The 16,233-nt window shown below is 48.2% G+C and overlaps 1 pseudogene; it reads left to right on the top strand.

Annotated features, from left to right (window-relative positions):
• The first annotated feature begins 1,934 nt into the window (after positions 1 to 1,934).
• Positions 1,935 to 10,457, top strand: LOC115144482 (phospholipid phosphatase-related protein type 3-like; annotated as a pseudogene).
• Positions 10,458 to 16,233: the final 5,776 nt, after the last annotated feature.

Here is a 16,233-nt window from a genome sequence, read left to right as displayed (position 1 = left end):
TGAATACTTTCTGAAGGCACCGTTCATGTAGATTGGTTCAGTTGGTGATGTGCGCCATCTACTGGCCATAACATATTTATTGTGGCATGTGGTATCCTGTGGTCAGAAGGGGGCATTTGTGTTCTGCATATGGTTCATAGACGGAGAAGAGGAGAGGAGGGGACAGGGAAGAGATGAAAGGATGAAGAGGATGCCTCTAGCCATTAGCAGCTGTAAATTGGGACACACGTTTATAAAGACACTCAGACCCATGCACTCTAAACATATTTCATTCATTTACTTCTGTATTTATTCATGTAAACAGAAACAAATGAAAAGTAGCCCTACCACATGTACAGGCAGAAGATATCAATAGAGCTACTGATTGCTGTGGTATTTCTAGTGGCCAGGCTGGATTTACAGAGAATACAGGTAGAGATAGAATCATATGTTTAGTGCTGATAGGTTGGAGTCTTCTCTGTTGTCTGCAGTCTAGTGCTGATAGGTTGGAGTCTTCTCTGTTGTCTGTAGGCTAGTGCTGGTAGGTTGGAGTCTTCTCTATTGTCTGTAGAGTGGTGCTGGTAGGTTGGAGTCTTCTCTGTTGTCTGTAGGCTAGTGCTGATAGGTTGGAGTCTTCTCTGTTGTCTGCAGGCTAGTGCTGATAGGTTGGAGTCTTCTCTGTTGTCTGTAGGCTAGTGCTGATAGATTGGAGTCTTCTGTATTGTCTGTAGAGTAGTGCTGATAGGTTGGAGTCTTTATATGTATGTGTGTGTGAGTGAGTGATGAGTTTATTAGCCACTCAGCTGTGACCAGTCCAGGCGAAAAGGGTGGGTGTGTGGGTCATGGTGTGTGTGTATTTATAACCGTGGGAGAAAGGTTTGAATGTGTACATCTCATGGTAAATCAGACAGGTCAGAAGCAGAAGATGTGTGTGCGCGCGCGCGCACGTTTGTTGAATGAAGAGACGCAAATTACACACCGCAGCAGCAGTCACAGGCACGTGGTCAGAACCCAACCCCACCCTACTGGACTAGGTCTACCCACAATAAAAAAAGAGGAAAGAGGAGACGAAAAGAGGAAGAGAGATGGGGGGTATCAGAATATTTTTGCCTAAAATGAATAGCCTTTACATTTAAAATAGAATGTTCTAAAAGGGGAATATATTCGAAGAAACACTCAGAATCAAACAGACACACATGCTTTCACTCATGCACGCGCATACCCAAACGCACACCAAAATCCATCGCTTTGTTTTGCCCAGCTTTATGGTGGTGGTAGCCTACCATTAGGAATTTGGAGCGGTGAGAGGAGGGGCGTTTGTGTATGTGTGAAGGAACAGTCGGTCTCCTCCCCTCGTCTCCCCCCGCCCCCTCGTGCCCCCCATGCCTTTGTGTGCGCGAGGCTCTCTGTGAGCGGCGGTTCAACAAATGAGATATCGGTTCGTTTCTGAGCGCTGTTTGAGTTTGTGTGGGCTGTTCAAACATAGCCTGGCTGACTGGGACTGGGGTGAACCGGTAGAAGGCACGTGAAACCTCGGAGTTTATTCACACACGCGCGATCAGAAGGGAAAATAACGGAGAAATATCGAATATCGGACTTTTCCCTTTCGTCTTACCCATCGATCATTCTCCCTTTATCATTCTCTCGTCCTCTCTATCCGTGGAGAATCTGACCAACCTAAACAACCTGATGTGTGTGTATGTGTGTTTTGGGGGCGTAAAACAACTGGCAGCGCGTGAAGATGGATTAACGTTTGAACGGAAAACTGGAGCAGCACGCAAGACCTCGGCGAGGGGGGAGGGCAAGACGGGCCTCTGCTAACACACACAACCCGCGGGACAGAGGTAATTCAGCACTCTGTGTGTGTGTGTGTGTGGAGGAGAGGCAAGACGGGCCTCTGCTAACACACACAACCCGCGGGACAGAGGTAATTCAGCACTCTGTGTGTGTGTGTGTGTGTGTGGAGGAGAGGCAAGACGGGCCTCTGCTAACACACACAACCCGCGGGACAGAGGTAATTCAGCACTCTGTGTGTGTGTGTGGAGGAGAGGCAAGGCGGGGTGAGTCTGACTCTAGTGTCTGAGAGAATCGATGGTTCTAAATCAGGAGAGGTTTTCTCTCTCTCTGAGTTCAGGACCATGCAGTGGACAGCGCCATAGTTACAGTAGAATAACTCCGGGCAAAAGGAGGGAGCTGTGTGTCTCAACTCCCTGCTTATTTCTCTTTGAGTTACTGTAACTATGGCGCTGTCCTGTGTCCACTCCATTGTCCTGAATTTAGACAGCGAGTTAAGAGAGAACAAAGAGAGAGAGATGTGGGAAACAGAGATAGCACACCACTGAGGCTCGCATGTGTGTGTGTTCTGATGTTCTGTTCATTTGGAGTTGAGGGACCAACACAACAGATGTGCATTCAGCTATTTACTATTAGCTTAGGTTTGCTTCAAAGGACCAGTCCGAGACCAAGCAGATGTTTGCCCATGTGGAAGTAGTAGCAGAATATGACTTAACAAGCTGATAATGTGCAACAACGCCTCTGTAATGTATGCCACCTGGAACGCCACCAGTGTGATGACTAACTCCCCTTCTGTCTGTTCCTAGACTCTGATTGGACCAACACCAGGATGATGTCGTCACCAAAAGCCAAGACCAAGAAGAAACCTCCCAAAGACAGCATGACACTTCTACCATGCTTCTACTTCATAGAGGTGTGTGGATGTGCATACATGTGTGTCCAATATAACTGCATTTAATGTATACCACTCACTATGGCTGTTAGTAAGACAATGTCTCCCTCTTACCTCTCTCCCTCTCTCTCTCCCGCTCTCTGTGTCTGTCTCTCTCCCTTTCTTTCTCTCTCCCCTGCTCGCTCCCTCCCTCTCTCTCTCTCGCTCTCTGTGTCTGTCTCTCTTTCTTTCTTTCTAGCTCCCCATCGTCCTCTCCTCCCTTGTCTCTCTCTACTTCATGGAGTTGACAGACCTGTTGTCCCCGGCGACCCCTGGGTTCCATTGCTATGACCGGGACCTGTCGTTGCCCTACCTAGAGACAGGAGACGAACTGATCCCTCTGCTGATGTTACTGAGCCTGGCCTTCGCAGGACCGGCTGCCTCGGTTAGTACACACACCGTCAGAACCTAGAATCAATAGATTCTGATCAATAAACAGCCTATCAGCATCAGGGTGCATGACTAATTGTGTGTGTGTGTGTCAATAGATCATGCTGGGGGAAGGGCTGGTGTATTGTTACCAGTCCAGAGTCAAACCGAGTAAAGCTGATGGGTGTAACTTCAACTCCTTCCTACGGAGGACTGTTCGCTTTGTTGGTACGTACCTGTTATTTACGCTTGAATCCTCAAGGGGGAGTGAACAGGTGCACACCTCACAGAGTAATGATAGCCTAGGGAGAGAATCTACTTCAGAGAGTAATGATAGCCTAGGGAGAGAATCTACTTCAGGGAGTAATGATAGCCTAGGGAGAGAATCTACTTCAGAGAGTAATGATAGCCTAGGGAGAGAATCTACTTCAGGGAGTAATGATAGCCTAGGGAGAGAATCTACTTCAGAGAGTAATGATAGCCTAGGGAGAGAATCTACTTCAGGGAGTAATGATAGCCTAGGGAGAGAATCTACTTCAGAGAGTAATGATAGCCTAGGGAGAGAATCTACTTCACAGAGTAATGATAGCCTAGGGAGAGAATCTACTTCAGAGAGTAATGATAGCCTAGGGAGAGAATCTACTTCACAGAGTAATGATAGCCTAGGGAGAGAATCTACTTCAGAGAGTAATGATAGCCTAGGGAGAGAATCTACTTCAGGGAGTAATGATAGCCTAGGGTGAGAATCTACTTCAGAGAGTAATGATAGCCTGGGGAGAGAATCTACGTCAGAGAGTAATGATAGCCTAGGGAGAGAATCTACTTCAGGGAGTAATGATAGCCTAGGGAGAGAATCTACTTCAGGGAGTAATGATAGCCTAGGGAGAGAATCTACTTCAGGGAGTAATGATAGCCTAGGGAGAGAATCTACTTCAGGGAGTAATGATAGCCTAGGGAGAGAATCTACGTCAGAGAGTAATGATAGCCTAGGGAGAGAATCTACTTCAGGGAGTAATGATAGCCTAGGGAGAGAATCTACTTCAGGGAATAATGATAGCCTAGGGAGAGAATCTACTTCAGGAAGTAATGATAGCCTAGGGAGAGAATCTACTTCAGAGAGTAATGATAGCCTAGGGAGAGAATCTACTTCAGGGAGTAATGATAGCCTAGGGAGAGAATCTACTTCAGAGAGTAATGATAGCCTAGGGAGAGAATCTACTTCAGGGAGTAATGATAGCCTAGGGAGAGAATCTACTTCAGGGAGTAATGATAGCCTAGGGAGAGAATCTACTTCAGAGAGTAATGATAGCCTAGGGAGAGAATCTACTTCAGAGAGTAATGATAGCCTAGGGAGGGAATCTACTTCAGAGAATAATGATAGCCTAGGGAGATAATCTACTTCAGGGAGTAATGATATCCTAGGGAGAGAATCTACTTCAGGGAGTAATGATAGCCTAGGGAGAGAATCTACTTCAGGGAGTAATGATAGTCTAGGGAGAGAATCTACTTCAGGGAGTAATGATAGCCTAGGGAGAGAATCTACTTCAGGGAGTAATGATAGTCTAGGGAGAGAATCTACTTCAGGGAGTAATGATAGCCTAGGGAGAGAATCTACTTCAGAGAGTAATGATAGCCTAGGGAGAGAATCTACTTCAGAGAGTAATGATAGCCTAGGGAGAGAATCTACTTCAGGGAGTAATGATATTCTAGGGAGAGAATCTACTTCAGAGAGTAATGATAGCCTAGGGAGAGAATCTACATCAGAGAGTAATGATAGCCTAGGGAGAGAATCTACTTCAGGCCTGTTCCAGTTAAAGCAAGAATTTGAGAACAGGGGAGAGAGATGTAGAGGGAATGAGGACAGGGGAGAGAGAGAAGTAGAGGGAATGAGGACAGGGGAGAGAGAGATGTAGAGGGAATGAGGACAGGGGAGAGAGATGTAGAGGGAATGAGGACAGGGGAGAGAGAGATGTAGAGGGAATGAGGACAGGGGAGAGAGAGATGTAGAGGGAATGAGGACAGGGGAGAGAGAGATGTAGAGAGAATGAGGACAGGGGAGAGAGAGATGTAGAGGGAATGAGGACAGGGGAGAGAGAGATGTAGAGGGAATGAGGACAGGGGAGAGAGATGTAGAGGGAATGAGGACAGAGGAGAGAGAGATGTAGAGGGAATGAGGACAGGCAAGACGTCTTCAGATGTTTCAGATAACTCTTACCTGGTGCATGCTCCTCCCTCCCCCTCTCTCTCCTTTTCCATCCCTTCTCCCTGTCTCCCCCCTCTCTCTCCTCCTCCTTCTCCCCCAGGTGTTCATGTGTTTGGTCTCCTGGCAACAGCCCTAATGACAGACATCATCCAGTTGGCTACTGGTTATCCCACCCCTTTCTTCCTGACTGTCTGTCAGCCCAATTACACGCTGCCTGGGATATCATGTGACCAGAACAATTACATCACACAGGACATCTGCTCTGGGAAAGATATGTATGCCATCCTGTCAGCCAGGTAACACACACACACACACACACACACACACACACACACACACACACACACACACACACACACACACACACACACACACACACACACACACACACACACACACACACACACACACACACACACTCTTTGTGTTCTCCAGCTTCAATAAAACCTCTCTTTCTCTCTCTCTGCATCACATCTCCCTCTCGCTCCCTGATTCTTACTCTCTCTCCCCTTCTCTTCAGGAAAACATTTCCATCCCAGCATGCAACGCTCTCTGGCTTTGCTGCTGTCTACATATCTGTAAGCATTGACAGCTACTAACTTGTCTGTCTGCCTGTCTGTCTGACTTTATGAAGATTCATTTGAAGTTAAAATTGGAAACATTGCCATCCGCAGTAGTTCTAACTTTGTGTGTGTGTGTGTGTGTGTGTGTGTGTGTGTGTGTAGATGTATTTGAACAGTGTGATCAGCAGTAGTACTAAGCTGGTGAAGCCGGTGCTGGTGTTTGGATACTGTCTGGCTGCGGGTATAGCCGGACTGACTCAGATCACACAACACCGCTGCCATCCCAGAGATGTCTATGTTGGCTACGCCATAGGAGCTGGCATAGGAGTCTACCTGGTGAGTGTGTGTGTGTGTGTGGAGGGGGGGTAGACTGAGAAAAAGACAGAGAGAGAGATGGGAATTAATAATCGAGTTCTCAGCGGGAGAATTTCACAGTTATTTTTTAGGAACACTTGTCTCAACAAATTTCACGCTTCTATCTCTCTCTCTATCGCTATCTCCACCTCTCCTTCCCCTCCCTCCGTACCCTCCCTCTAGTCTCTGTATGCAGTAGGTAACTTCAGGTCATCCGAGGAGGACTGCCTCCCCCAGCCTGTCCGGAGGGCTGCGTCCCCCCCCCAGCAGCAGAGGGAGGTGGTGGTGAGGGGAAGAGCCCAGGGAGGTCATGCTTCTCAGCACGGCTCTCTGTACCGCAGCAAGACACCCAGACCCTCAGACAGCAGGGAGGAACTGGGCACTGGACGCTGCAAGGTACGAGATGAAGGGAGACAGGTTGTGTTGTCGTGGTTAGTATTAGTAGTTAGCCACACTATGTTGTTCTGTAGGTTCGTAGGGAGAAGGCCAGCGTAGCATCTCTGAAGAGGGCCAGTGCTGACGTGGAGCTCCTGGCACCCCGCGGCACCATGGGAAAGGAAACCATGGTAACATTCAGCAATACCTTACCCCGCGTCGCCAACGGCAGCAGCAGCACCTCGCCCCCCGGAGACGACCCCTCCAACCAGCGGCACATGACCTTCCACCTGTCCTTCGACCCCCGCAGGTCACAACCAAGGTACGTTTGTGGCTAGTGTGTGTTGTAGGTGTGTGTCATACAACCCTGATATTAATCGTCAAGTCAAACACATCATGTGTGATCTCAGGCTGCGACCCCCGCTGGTGCAGGAGTGGAGACAGCAGCGCTCTACGGAGAGACGGAGCGAGGAGGAGGGAGAGACGGACACATCTGGAGGAGAGGGAGGAGCAGGAGGAGGGGGCGAGGCAGGGGAGACAGGGGTGATGAATCCTCCCTCCCTCTATCCGACGGTACAGTCGGCCAATCGAGCCGTTGCCACGGCTACCCCAGCGCCAGCCCCACTAGTGCATATCCCTAAGGAGGGGATTAGACACCCCCCTACTGTCTCCCCTCTACCTCCTTCTGTCTCCTCTCTACCTCCCCCTGTCTCCCCTAAGAGCGCGGTGACGCGTGCCAAGTTGATGTCACTCAACCAGGGAGGGGAACGAGTCAGGGAGGGGCCTATCCCTGTGACGACTCCGCGTGTGCCCAATCAGCCGCCCAATCAGCCGCGAGTGGCGCAGGTGAGATAAATATCAAATCTGAGTTAGTTAAAATGAACTGTTGATTTACATTCTAACTAGCTGAAGTAACTAGCTAAATGAACTGTTGATTTACATTCTAACTAGCTGAAGTAACTAGCTAAATGAACTGTTGATTTACATTCTAACTAGCTGAAGTAACTAGCTAAATGAACTGTTGATTTACATTCTAACTAGCTGAAGTAACTAGCTAAATGAACTGTTGATTTACATTCTAACTAGCTGAAGTAACTAGCTAAATGAACTGTTGATTTACATTCTAACTAGCTGAAGTAACTAGCTAAATGAACTGTTGATTTACATTCTAACTAGCTGAAGTAACTAGCTAAATGAACTGTTGATTTACATTCTAACTAGCTGAAGTAACTAGCTAAATGAACTGTTGATTTACATTCTAACTAGCTGAAGTAACTAGCTAAATGAACTGTTGATTTACATTCTAACTAGCTGAAGTAACTAGCTAAATGAACTGTTGATTTACATTCTAACTAGCTGAAGTAACTAGCTAAATGAACTGTTGATTTACATTCTAACTAGCTGAAGTAGCTAGCTAAATGAACTGTTGATTTACATTCTAACTAGCTGAAGTAACTAGCTAACTGTCTCCTCTCCTCTGTTCATCCTATAGGTCATTGCCATGTCCAAACAGCACGGACCAATCAGCTCCTCTGCCAAGGGCTCTGACTCCGCCTCTTCCTGTGGAGGAGGGTCTTCAACAGGAAGCTCTGAGTCTCCATACTACCGGGTCCCCTCTGACCATGACAGCCACACCGGGAGCGTTACCGGGAGTATTGTCACCATAGACGCTCACGCCCCTCATCACCCTGTGGTCAGGGTGTCTAACAGTGTCAGTACCGGGAGTAACGGGACCCTGGGGGCCAGAGTAACAGCTGCTGGTAACGGGACCCCCTGGGAGCGGAGGAACACCACCAGCGGGAGCGTCGGTGAGCAGGGCCAGAGGGGGGCGCTGCAGCGCCAGGAGAAAGTCTCCGCACCGGAATATCGGGAATACCGAACACTTCCTGTGAAATCAGACTCTATCTGCTCCTCCTCTCCCAGCCAGACCGATTCTTCCACCCTGCCTCCCCCTCCTCACCCCATCTCCTCTCCACTCCCTCCCTTCTCTTCCTCCACCCTACCTCCGCCTCCTCAGCCCACCTCCTCCCCCTGCCTCCCCCTTCTCCCCCTTCTACTCCCCCTCCCTCCCCTCCCCCCTTCTACTCCCCCTCCCTCCCCCTCCTCACCCAGATCTGCTGTTGGACAGTTACTCCCCCCTCCCCGCTCTATGACCCTCCCCCGCCGGCCCACTGTCTCAGCCCACAGCCGCGCTGATCAAGAAGTCTATTACAAGACCATGCAGACAGAGAGGAGATTATAACACGACATAAAGGGGTTATAATAGACAGTAACACTAGTAAAAACAGACTACGAGGTTAGAAGAGAACATAGGGGAACTTATAGAGCAAGAGGTTATAAGACGACATAGAGCAGTTAATATAGACAGTAGTACCACTAGGTAACCATACAGGCAGGGGCCGTAATTAAATGTGACACCGTTTGAGGAGCTCTAACAGTCAGGGGAAGTTATTAAATGTGACACCGTTTGGGGAGACCTAACAGTCAGGAGAACTACTACATGACTTAAATGAGTGAGAGGAGGTTATGAGACGACTTAGGAGTTAAAATGTAATATAATGGAGGTTATAACTTGGCGTAGAGGAGTCACAATGATCCAGAACACTACTTCAATACTGAGAGGGTCCAGATGGAAACAGACAAATAGCTGATCTACAAGACACTGCAGAGTAAGACTTGGGAGGACTGTTAAGTCAAGGTCTAACAGTAGTGGAGGTTATAACGCGACATAGAACACTGCTAGGTCAGGGTCTAACAGTGGAGGTGGAGCGTGTCTGACTGAAGGTCTTCAGGAGCATGGAGACTGGATCACTAAAGACAACAGAAACAATAGCAGCTCTAGTAGTTGGTTTACCACCGACTACTATCTGACTAGAATACTTTTCCAGTCTACTGACTATACTCACCAGCTGTACTATACTATACTGTATATAGGATCTCTCTCAGGTTTCCATTCCACTTACTTACTGTAGAGACGAAGAAGAGGAGGGGAAAAGGAGGAAGGAAAGTGAACATCTTGGAGAGGATTACTACAGTAAACAAAGAGGGGGAGACAAAGACTGGAGGACACAATTGGCTTAACAATACGAACAGATCCACACACACACACAGCTGTGGGAAGTCGTTTGCTGGTGGGGGTCCGCGCTACAGACCGCTAACACAGTGCACTACTTTTAGGAAAATTGAAAATGAAGGATTTTTGATTTTATTTTTGATTCAGATTTTTAGTAGCACCCCTACTACCCGTTGCTAAACACACACACACACACACACACACACACACACACACACACACACACACACACACACACACACACACACACACACACACACACACACACACACACACACACACACACACACACACACACTAACGCACACAGACAGACTCAACCAATCACCTCCAATTGTATACAATTACATGCAATAATATAAATTATTTTTAAGCTCATTTGTTGCTAATCAAACCCCCACTGACAACACAATAAGATAAATGGTGACTAAAGACTGTATAGACTTGTGGGTGTGGTCTGTGTGCATCGGTTGCCTAGTGGCAGAATTACTTGTTCTGTAGTGGATATCCTCTTTTGATAATAGAACTGTTGAATACTGGTGTTAGTCTGCATGTGTATGTATGTGTGTGAGGGTGTGTCTGTCTTGCATGTGTGTTTCTGTGTGTGAATGAGTGTATTCTACTTCATTGTGTTTCTATGAACTTGCATTATGACCTCTAAGAAACAGAAATGCTGCCTTTTCCAGAGATGTCATTCATTTACCTTTTTGTCTTTATTACCAATGTAAATACTAATATTATATTACTGTCCTTTTTCATGGGCTACTGTTTTTCTAAACTTGTGTTTCCAGGTAATGGTTATAAACTCCTTGACTAAGGAAACGTCTATTTGTAAATTCATTGAAGTTTGTGTGACTGACCATTGGTGGTTTATGTGTCTCAAGACCGTGTTAGCCCACTGAGCTGAAGCATAGACATTAGGTTGGAGGAGTCTTTAGTTGTCAAGAATACAGCTGTTATCCCTGGAGTAGTGAAAAATATCCTCTATTGATTCACACCCACACACGGATGTGGGTTGTTATAAGATATCTTTAATGAATTCTACTGTTGGTTAGTCCCTGCTAACTCCTTTATAAAATCTATACTCCTGAGAGAGAGGAGAGAGACAGGGAGACGAGAAAGAGAAGGAAGGGGTAAAGAGAGAGGGAGAGACAGGGAGACGAGAAAGAGAAGGAAGGGGTAAAGAGAGAGGAGGGAGAGACAGGGAGACGAGAAAGAGAAGGAAGGGGTAAAGAGAGAGGGAGAGACAGGGAGACGAGAAAGAGAAGGAAGGGGTAAAGAGAGAGGAGAGAGACAGGGAGACGAGAAAGAGAAGGAAGGGGTAAAGAGAGAGGAGAGAGACAGGGAGACGAGAAAGAGAAGGAAGGGGTAAAGAGAGAGGGAAGGGGTAAAGAGAGAGGAGGAGAGAGACAGGGAGACGAGAAAGAGAAGGAAGGGGTAAAGAGAGAGGAGAGAGAGACAGGGAGACGAGAAAGAGAAGGAAGGGGTAAAGAGAGAGGGAGAGGGTAAAGAGGAGAGAGACAGGGAGAAAGAGAAGGAAGGGGTAAAGAGAGAGGAGAGAAGGGTAAAGAGAGGGGGAGAGAGAGAGAGACAGGGAGACGAGAAAGAGAGGAAGGGGTAAAGAGAGGGAGAAGGGTAAAGAGAGAGAGAGAGAGACAGGGAGACGAGAAAGAGAAGGAAGGGGTAAAAGAGGAGAGGTAAAGAGAAGGGTAAAGAGAGAGAGGAGAGAGAGACAGGAGAGAGAAAGAGAAGGAAGGGGTAAAGAGAGAGGGAGAGAAGGTAAAAGAGAAGGAGAGAGAGACAGGGAGGAGAAGGAAGGGGTAAAGAGAGAGGAGAGAGAGACAGGGAGACGAGAAAGAGAAGGAAGGGGTAAAGAGAGAGGGAGAGAAGGGTAAAGAGAGAGGAGAGAGAGAGAGAGACAGGGAGACGAGAAAGAGAAGGAAGAGGTAAAGAGAGAGGGAGAGAAGGGTAAGAGAGAGAGAGAGAGACAGGGAGACGAGAAAGAGAAGGAAGGGGTAAAGAGAGAGGGAGAGAAGGGTAAAGAGAGGAGGAGAGAGACAGGGAGACGAGAAAGAGAAGGAAGGGGTAAAGAGAGAGGGAGAGAAGGGTAAAGAGAGAGGGAGAGAGACAGGGAGACGAGAAAGAGAAGGAAGGGGTAAAGAGAGAGGGAGAGAAGGGTAAAGAGAGAGAGAGAGAGAGACAGGGAGACGAGAAAGAGAAGGAAGGGGTAAAGAGAGAGGAGAGAGAGACAGGGAGACGAGAAAGAGAAGGAAGGGGTAAAGAGAGAGGGAGAGAAGGGTAAAGAGAGAGGAGAGAGGAGAGAGACAGGGAGACGAGAAAGAGAAGGAAGGGGTAAAGAGAGAGGGAGAGAAGGGTAGAAGGAAGGTAAAGAGAGAGAGAGAGAGACAGGGAGACGAGAAAGAGAAGGAAGGGGTAAAGAGAGAGGGAGAGAGAAGAAAGAGAAGGAAGGGGTAAAAGAGAGGAGAGAGACAGGGAGAGAGAAAAAGAGAAGGAAGGGTAAAAAGAGAGAGGAGAGAGACAGGGAGACGAGAAAGAGAAGGAAGGGTAAAAGAGAGAGAGAGACAGGGAGACAAGAAAGAGAGAGTAAAGGGAGAGAGGAGGGAAAGAGAAGGAAGGGGTAAAGAGAGGAGGAGAGAAGGGAAAAGAGAGAGGAGAGAGGAGAGAGACAGGGAGACGAGAAAGAGAAGGAAGGGGTAAAGAGAGAGGAGAGAAGGGTAAAGAGAGAGGAGAGAGAGAGACAGGGAGACGAGAAAGAGAAGGAAGGGGTAAAGAGAGAGGGAGAGAAGGGTAAAGAGAGAGGAGAGAGACAGGGAGACGAGAAAGAGAAGGAAGGGGTAAAGAGAGAGAGAGAAGGGTAAAAAGAGAGAGGAGAGAGAGACAGGGAGACGAGAAAGAGAAGGAAGGGGTAAAGAGAGAGGGAGAGAAGGGTAAAGAGAGAGGAGAGAGAGACAGGGAGACGAGAAAGAGAAGGAAGGAAGAAGGGAGAAAAAGAGAGAGACAGGGAGACGAGAGAAAGAGAAGGAAGGGGTAAAGAGAGAGGGAGGGAGAAGAAAGAGAGGGAGAGAAGGGGTAAAGGGAGAGAGAGAAAGAGGAAGGAAGGGTAAAGAGAGACAGGGAGAGAGGAGAGAAGGGGTAAAGAGAAGGGAGAGGTAAAAGAGAGGAGAGAGAGAGACAGGGAGACGAAAGAAAGAGGGGTAAAGAAGAGGGAGAAAGGGAGAGAGAGGAGAGAGAGAAGGGAGACGAGAAAGAGAAGGAAGGGGTAAAGAGAGAGGGAGAGAAGGGTAAAGAGAGAGGAGAGAGACAGGGAGACGAGAAAGAGAAGGAAGGGGTAAAGAGAGAGGGAGAGAAGGGTAAAGAGAGAGGAGAGAGACAGGGAGACGAGAAAGAGAAGGAAGGGGTAAAGAGAGAGGGAGAGAAGGGTAAAGAGAGAGGAGAGAGAGAGAGACAGGGAGACGAGAAAGAGAAGGAAGGGGTAAAAAGAGGGAGAGACAAGAAAGAGAAGAGAGAGAGGGAGAGGAGGGAGACGAGAAAGAGAAGGAAGGGGTAAAGAGAGGAGAGAGAAGGGAGAGAAGGAGAGAAGGAAGGTAAAGAGAGAGGAGAGAGACAGGGAGACGAGAAAGAGAAGGAAGGGGTAAAAGAGAGGGAGAGAAGGGTAAAGAGAGAGGAGAGAGAGAGAGACAGGGAGACGAAAGAGAAGGAAGGGGTAAAGAGAGAGAGGGGAAGGGTAAAGAGAGAGGAGAGAGACAGGGAGACGAGAAAGAGAAGGAAGGGGTAAAGAGAGAGGGAGAGAAGGGTAAAGAGAGAGAGAGAGAGGAGAGAGACAGGGAGACGAGAAAGAGAAGGAAGGGGTAAAGAGAGAGGGAGAAGGGTAAAGAGAGAGAGAGAGGGAGAGAGACAGGGAGAAGAGAAAGAGAAGGTAAAGAGGGGAGAGAGAGAGGGAGAGACAGGGAGACGAGAAAGAGAAGGAAGGGGTAAAGAGAGAGAGAGGGAGAAAGACAGGAGAGAGAGAAGGGAGAGAAGGGGCAAAAGAGAGAGAGAGAGACAGGGAGACGAGAAAGAGAAGGAAGGGTAAAAGAAGAGAGAGGAAGGGGGTAAAGAGAGAGTAAAGAGAGAGGAGAGAGACAGGGAGACGAGAAAGAGAAGGAAGGGTAAAGAGAGAGGGGAGAAGGGTAAAGAGAGAGGAGAGAGAGAGACAGGGAGAGAGACAGGGAGGGTAAAGAGAAAGAGAAGGGAGGGGAAAGAGAGAGGAGAGAGAGACAGGGAGACGAGAAAGAGAAGGAAGGGGCAAAAGAGAGAGGGGAGAAGGGTAAAGAGGAGAGGAGAGAGAGACAGGGAGACGAGAAAGAGAAGGAAGGGGTAAAGAGAGAGGGAGAGAAGGGTAAAAAGAGAGAGGAGAGAGACAGGGAGACGAGAAAGAGAAGGAAGGGGTAAAAGAGAGGAGAGAAGGGTAAAAGAGAGAGAGAGAGAGAGACAGGGAGACGAGAAAGAGAAGGAAGGGGTAAAGAGAAGGGAGAGAAGGGTAAAAGAGAGAGAGAGAGAGAGACAGGGAGACGAGAAAGAGAAGGAAGGGGTAAAGAGAGAGGGAGAGAAGGGTAAAGAGAGAGAGGAGAGAGACAGGGAGACGAGAAAGAGAAGGAAGGGGTAAAAGAGAGGAGAGAGGGAGGGAGAAGGAAGGGGTAAAGAGAGAAGGGAAAGAGAGACAGGGAGTAAAGAGAAGGAGAGAGAGGAGAGAGACAGGGAGACGAGAAAGAGAAGGAAGGGGTAAAGAGAGAGGGGAGAGAAGGGTAAAGAGAGAGGAGAGAGACAGGGAGACGAGAAAGAGAAGGAAGGGGTAAAGAGAGGGGAGAGAAGGGTAAAGAGAGAGGAGAGAGAGACAGACAGGAGAGAGAAAGAGAAGGAAGGGGTAAAGAGAGAGGGAGGGAACGGTAAAGAGAGAAAGAGAGAGAGAGAGACAGGGAGACGAGAAAGAGAAGGGAAAGGGAGAGAGAGAGAGAGACAGGAGGAGAAAGAGAAGGAAGGGGTAAAGAGAGAGGAGAGAGACAGGGAGACGAGAAAGAGAAGGAAGGGGTAAAGAGAGGGAGAGAGGAGACTAGAAAGAGAAGGTAAAGAGAGAGAGAGGAGAGAGACAGGGAGACTAGAAAGAGAAGGAAGGGGTAAGAAAGAGAAGGAAGGGAAAGAGAGAGGGAGAGAAGGGTAAAGAGGAGAGAGAGGAGAGAGACAGGGAGAAGAGAAGAAGGCAAAGAGAAGGAAGGGGTAAAGAGAGAGGAGAGAGAGACAGGGAAGAGAAAGAGAAGGAAGGGGTAAAGAGAGGAGAGAAGGGTAAAGAGAGAGAGAGAGAGACAGGGAGACGAGAAAGAGAAGGAAGGGTAAAGAGAGAGGAGAGAAGGGTAAAGAGAGAGAGAGAGAGAGACAGGGAGACGAGAAAGAGAAGGAAGGGGTAAAGAGAGAGGGAGAGAAGGGTAAAGAGAGAGAGAGAGAGACAGGGAGACGAGAAAGAGAAAAGGGGTAAAGAGAGAGAGAGAGACGGGAACGAGAGAGAGAAGGGATGAGAAAGAGAAGGGAAGGGTAAAGAGAGAGAGAGAAGGGTAAAGAGAGAGGAAAGAGAGAAGGGAGAACAGAGAGAGAGAAAGTAAAGAGAGGAGAGACAGGGAGGGTAAAGAGAGAGAGAGAGGAGAGAGACAGGGAGACGAGAAAGAGAAGGAAGGGGTAAAGAGAGAGGGAGAGAAGGGTAAAAGAGAGAGGAGAGGAGAGAGACAGGGAGACGAGAAAGAGAAGGAAGGGGTAAAGAGAGAGGGAAGAAGGGTAAAAGAGAGAGAGAGAGAGAGAGACAGGGAGACGAGAGAGAAGGAAGGGGTAAAGAGAGAGGGGAAGAAGGGTAAAGAGAGGAGAGGAGAGAGACAGGAGACGAGAAAGAGGAAGGGGTAAAGAGGAAGGGGTAAAGAGAGAGGAGAGAGAGACAGGGAGACGAGAAAGAGAAGGAAGGGGTAAAGAGAGGGAGAGAAGGGTAAAGAGAGAGGAGAGAGGAGAGAGAGACAGGGAGACGAGAAAGAGAAGGAAGGGGTAAAGAGAGAGGGAGAGAAGGGTAAAGAGAGAGGAGAGAGACAGGGAGACGAGAAAGAAGGAAGGGGTAAAGAGAAGGAAGGGGTAAAGAGAGAAGAGAGAGAGGAGAAAGAGAAGGAAGGGGTAAAAGAGAGAGGGAGAGAGAGAGGGTAAAGAGAGAGAGAGAGAGACAGGGAGACGAGAAAGAGAAGGAAGGGGTAAAAGAGAGGAGAGAAGGGAAAGAGAAAGGAGGGAGAAAGAGAAGAGAGACAGGGAGACGAGAAAGAGAAGGAAGGGTAAAGAGAGAGAAGGAGAGAGAGAGAGAGAGACAGGGAGAGGAAGAAAGAGAAGGAAGGGGAGAAAGAGAGAGACAGGGAGACGAGAAAGAGAAGGGTAAAGAGAGAGGGAAGTAAAGAGAGAGAGAGAGAGACAGGGAGACGAGAAAGAGAAGGAAGGGGTAAAGAGAGGGAGAGAAGGAAGATGGAGAAGAGAGAGGAGAGAGAGAGACAGGAGACGAGAAAGAGAAGGAAGG

This window comes from Oncorhynchus nerka, linkage group LG5 (genome assembly GCF_034236695.1).
Source record: "Oncorhynchus nerka isolate Pitt River linkage group LG5, Oner_Uvic_2.0, whole genome shotgun sequence".
Taxonomy (NCBI): Eukaryota; Metazoa; Chordata; class Actinopteri; order Salmoniformes; family Salmonidae; genus Oncorhynchus; species Oncorhynchus nerka.
Note: the sequence above shows the minus strand (reverse complement) of the source record. Positions and strands in the feature narration are given on the sequence as shown.